This window comes from Ctenocephalides felis, unplaced genomic scaffold (genome assembly GCF_003426905.1).
Source record: "Ctenocephalides felis isolate EL2017-DRISC unplaced genomic scaffold, ASM342690v1 CF-g0.4_SCAFFOLD_01886, whole genome shotgun sequence".
Taxonomy (NCBI): domain Eukaryota; kingdom Metazoa; phylum Arthropoda; class Insecta; order Siphonaptera; family Pulicidae; genus Ctenocephalides; species Ctenocephalides felis.
The window spans coordinates 73,749,546-73,755,577 of NW_020538040.1; positions in this window are offsets into that span (position 1 = coordinate 73,749,546).

Consider the following 6,032-nt stretch of genomic DNA (forward strand, 5'->3'; position numbering starts at 1 on the left):
CTATGATTGCAACTGTTTCTACCTTTTTATTTGATTTTCAAAAAAAAAATTTTTTTAATTACAAAAGTTGATCCTTGTGACCAACCATATAGTATGATATTTGTTTCTCCTTTAGAAATAAATTTGTGATTCATATAACATAGAAAAGAAGGGTATACTCACTATAAGTAGTTTATCAGTAACTCTTCTGACTAAAGAATTGAGAATAATAGAAACATTTTATTTGTCCATAACAAGATTACCCCTTTCTGTTTCGAATAGGATATTCATTGTTTATCTATCAACACTAGTGCGATCGAATGTATATAAATATATATCCTTTCGTCGTATATGGTGCATGCAACGTAAGGACTTGTACGTGTCCTGTTGAAGGGTGAAAACATATGGTGGTCTTTGGTATTCCTAGGCGTGCTGGGAAATATACGGAGACAGCAGCCACACTAGATAACTCTAATAATGAAGAATCGGCAATCGGGGCTGAGAGACGAATGCAAACATAAATTAGATCTTTCTTTCCTTACTCTTTCTTTCTATTTCATTTATAGTGTATATTATATATATATATATATATATATATATATATATATATAATATAAACCTTATTCACTTATATGTAATATTTTTTAATTTACCTTATTTAGTTATATTTAAATTTTTACTGATTTTTTTAAGTTTGAAAAAAAAATTCATATCTTTCAATATTATCGAATATAGTGAAATGGAATATATACAAAAGTATTATAAGAGGCTCTATCAAAATACAATTAACATTTTATGTAATTGTTTAAAAAATCATACCATTCATGTGGTAACCATCATACAAAACTTTGTTATAACTTCTGATTATGCACATAGTGTGTCTAGTTCATTTGTCTAGTTTGTTTAATTGTATAGGCTCACTCTAGAATATGTGACTACAGCAACTTGATCAAAGGTGTCACGGGTTCGAGGCGCCTGATGTCAAGCAGTAGTGACATCGGTTTTCACTTGGAAATATAAAAAACAATATGTTTCTAAGTAAAAATAGCCCTGATCAGGCATTGCTGCATCAATAAAATATTTGCCATATTATAGGAATTGTAATAATAATTTATCATAACAAGATTATACAACCTTTTTGGTTTGTATCTGCAAAACCGTCAACGCAACAGCTTATACGACTCGTAAGTTATGATTGATATTCAAAAAAACAATAGTAAAAGTGATATATACATATATATATATATATATATATATATATAAAAAAACTGTAAATCGCCGTGAATATTTGGAAAACTGTTAGATCTTCCGACAAGTTTTCGCATATTTCATTGAAACCACGTGGTAAGGATTGACCATTCCGAAGATTTTTTTACTTTTTTGAGAGAATTTTTATTTTTCAATTTTGTTATAACGCATAATTAAAAAGTACATATAACTCTAAATTTTCATTATTTTACGATACACTCCTATTTCGTGAAAACCATTATAGTAATTACATCACTTTTTGTCTCGATTTCCTGTCATTGAACGTTTTTGACTGAATTTCGACTAAGGATTTTTGAGCTTATAGAAAAGCTTAATTTTACATGAAAAAATAATTTTAATCAAGGTTGCCGAAATCTAACACTTATTTTTCAATATATTGTATCAATTTACTTTTTTATAAAGTGAGATGAAAAATGGATGCAGCACCGAATTTGCACCTTCTTACCCCACTTCCTAATCATTTTCAACTTGGCTTATAACTGGACAATTATCATCAATTTGATTCAGATCAAGTCATGGAAGAGCTTAATTCTTCAAACTGTTTTATTTTTGTTAGGGGCTAACACTCTCTAACACTCTTTTGATTTTTTTTGAAGAAATTACCTTTAATTTCTTGATAGTCACATTTAATTGAAAAATGAATATAAATATAAAAATTAGTATAAATATTGGGTAAAGCAGGTCTTAAATACTCGCGCATAAAATAGTCCACTTTAATTCACGATGCCTAAGTTTAATTTATAAGTATACATTATTTATGAATCGATGATTATTGTGTGAATAGTTGCATTTAATAAAAATTTACAGAAATAGAAATTTTAAAGTAAGAAGGTAGGTTTATTTTGCAAAATGTTACAACCAACCCTATATATGAATGTATTCTTAAATAGAGTTTTATACAAAATTATATGTTATTAATTGTACACATTTAATATTGAATATGTGTATAGCATATACTTAATGTATTTACAGTACTACACAATAATGCAAAATAAATTACTTTTTCAACATCAATCGTGTTGATTCTTTTAGTCATTTGCATATATTTACGATCACTACGAATTTATTCAAAATATACATGTGCCCGTACAATTACTTCCTTTTATGAGTACGAAAACCTTTCACCGCTTTATACGCTCGTTAAATTGCAAAACACAATTCCGGAGGTAAAAATCAAATTCCGCAAATACGCGTTTAGAGGCGAAGAAAAAGTTGAGAAAAAGAACCTCAATCACCATTTAATATATATCTATCATGCGGTGAAGTGGATTTTCCGCAAATATATTTTCTGTTCGTACGATATTGATATTCTAGCTATAGCAAGCATCATATGGGGATTCAAGCTGTGTCATGTGAGCTACTTACTTTCTCGTCGGAGGAAATCTCTTGTCCGTATATGAAGTCGAATCTAACGCAGATATAATCTTTACACATATGTCTGTTACAGTGACATACAGAAAACACGATCGTTCAGTCTTATTCGTTTGTGTAAGGATTTCTAATTTATTATATAGTGGGTTATTCCGAAATTAGTATCGCTTTTATAAGACAATGAGAGTCAGGAACGACTTAAGATATTATAAACTTATTGTTTAAAAATTAAATTGTAAGTATTTGATAATTTGATGATTCTCATAAATTACGAGGTTTTCTTGAAGTTATTTTTTATACACTTATCCTCCGCTTTACACAAAAGATAGATTCCATGAAAAACCGTGTAACTCGAAAAATTCACTCTTATATGAAAAAATTGTGCCAAACCAAAATCACTGTAAAAAATCCCTTTTTGTCAGTTTTTGATATGATGAATAACGAACACAATGAATGAAAAATATTATTATATTTAACTTTAAATACATTTAAAAATTTAAAGAATATTGAGTTTTTGGTTTTTTATTGTTCTTATTGTAGCTTCATTACGGAGACGGTTCAAAATTTCAATTTTTGTAAAGACATGACATTTTTTTAATCTCTAGCCTTTTATTTTTGCCATTGTCAAACTATGATTTTTTATGAATTTCAGACTTGTAAAAAATAATTCTGTTATTAGCGTACCATGAATAAATTTACGCTGTCAATTAAATATAAACACTAATTAAAAACGAAGTTTAACTACAATGATGCCTTTGTTTTGCTATTCATAAAATTTAATTTTGATAATAAAACAGAGTGTTCACTTATCTACTACTATGTTTCCATCATAGACATACCCCACTAATAATAACCGTAACTGTTACAGTAACATACATTTTGTAGTTTGTATTTTGACAATAAAATAGTTTGACCGTAGAACAATGAAAATGTTTTTGTAGGTGTAAACAAATTATGGTTTAGTGTTTCTAATTTTGTGTAAATGCAAAATTAATAAATTTCGTTTAAAAAAGTGATGCTGATATATAAACACATAGTGATATATTAGCAATCTCAGCTGTGCCGGGATGGGCTATTTTTACTTGGAAACATATTATTATCTATATTTTTTAGTCAAAATTCATATCACTACTGCTCTATATCAGGTTGTCCTAAACGATACTTTGAATCCATAATGCCGGTTTACCGCGGCGTGATAAATTTTCCTTACTTTTACCTCAAATTTTTGGTTTGCATCAATTGATTTTATTAAAAATTTGAAACAGCAATTTATCGTACATTTTATAGATCAAAATGACGAAAACAAATGTGCATGTCGGTTTTGGATCTGGTATATTGGCAATTTATTTTCTTCGTACAGAATGGGTAGTCTATTTCTGATGTTCATAACATCTATATCTTTTATTAATAATAGTTTTTAAATACTAACTGAAAGTAGTGTATGATAAAATAAAAATATAACGGAAGCTAACTGGCCATTATGTAGAATCAATTAACGTTTTCTTGATCAAATCTAAGAACATAAAGCACATAAGCATGAAGCATGTTATAAACATTGTATTCATATATACTTATTTATTTCAAAGTTCCCATTTGTATGTTCAGTGGCAATTTCAAAATGAATGTTGTGCGTTATTTGATTTGAAGCTTATTGTTACTTGCTTTTTTTAAATGAATGTTAGGATCTGCGATTTTTTTTATTTCTGTACTGCAGTTTATTCATTTGTTATAGGAAATTGTAATTATACAGAATCTTGATATAACTGGCATGAACTCAGTTTTTACGAAAAAATTATTGCTCCTAAATTCTTATGTTCAAATAATTCATAAATTCATAATTGTAGAGGTTTTCGTATAACGCATTAAGTATTACAAATATTTCCATGTCGAAATTACCGTTTCTAAAAGTTTATATTGCAGAATCCAGAAAGTTTTCCGTTATGATTTAATTTAGTTTTGATGATATATTATAATACTACTATCAATAATTAAACCTATTAAAAAGTTTTGCAACAAACCGTTCGTGGCTGATTTCCCGAGATATTCAAAGTCGGTGATGCTTCGTCCGCATTTGCAATTCTTTACACACTTTTCAAAAGTTTGGAAACTAGAAGTTGCCACTTTGCCTTTGCTCTTTGGGTTTCCTACAAATCGAAAACAAATTAGTTCGACTTTCAAGATTTTTTCCTAATACTTATCGAACACCTTTTCATATGTAGGATTTTGTTTTATCATTTTCGAACTTAGGATTTCTTACAAATTGTGATGTAGGTCGGAAACTTTTTGAATACGAAATATATGAATACTTATTACAAATTGATACAGTGCAGTTGTGGTAGCTATAATATAGATATAGAATAATTTTATAATATAAAGAATTTTTATTTTTTCAGAAAATGAGCAATAAAATCTTGGAAAAATAAGGCAAGTAATTAGAGCAAAATAGTTTTAGTTTACAACTTCTTTTAATTACTTAACTCGAAATAATTAGCCCAAAAAATACCAATTTGCTGATATAAAATAATCATGACATATTTATAACAAAATATCACATATTCACTAAAGGGAAAAATATTAAGTATGTTTGTTCGAGCATGTTCCCATTATTCCATTCAATCACCGCCCTAATTATCTCTAGACCGCATTGCTTTTTAAGTGTAAAAATTAAGCTTTTTTGTTAAATTTTTTTTGCTAATACGTTTGAATTAGTTCTTTTATAGTTAACCCTTCTATATCAATAATTATTATTTATCAATAAATAATATTTTTTATGGAATTGCTGACGTGCATATTCTTCTTGATCATCTGAACGACAACCTACATACATATCTGTAGCAATTAATACTACAGTAAAATCTGTTTTGTCTATAAAAATATTTTAAATTGTAATTATCTTAAATATATTAAAAACTATGAATAATAAAATACAATACAAAAGTGTGTATGTAGGTAGGTATGATAACATTTTCTCGTCCACGTTTTCGGGCGCATGGATCAACCGATTTGAATGGTTCATAAAACATTCGATTCCTATTGATAGAGAGAGGTGTTGATTAGCTTTAGGCAAAGGCAGTGCAGCCGAAAAATGAAATCGAGTTTTTAAAAGAATGGAGCATCCGATTTGAATGATCTAAACAACATTCAAGGCAGGTTCAGCTGTTTTAGAGATGCCGGGCTAAATGTGCAATAATGGCAGTTTTTGAGAGAATTAAGCACCCGATTTGAATGATTCAAAAAACTTGCTTGTTTTGACCCAAATAAATGCTTTTGGAGAAAAAAGTTAATTTCAAACAATTATTTTTCCAATTTTTTTTTTCAAAAAAATTTTTTTTGTATGGCAAAAATAATTTAGATTTTAATTTTATTCTGGCTAAAGTTCTAATGATCACTTATATACTCTAAAAAAATGATTA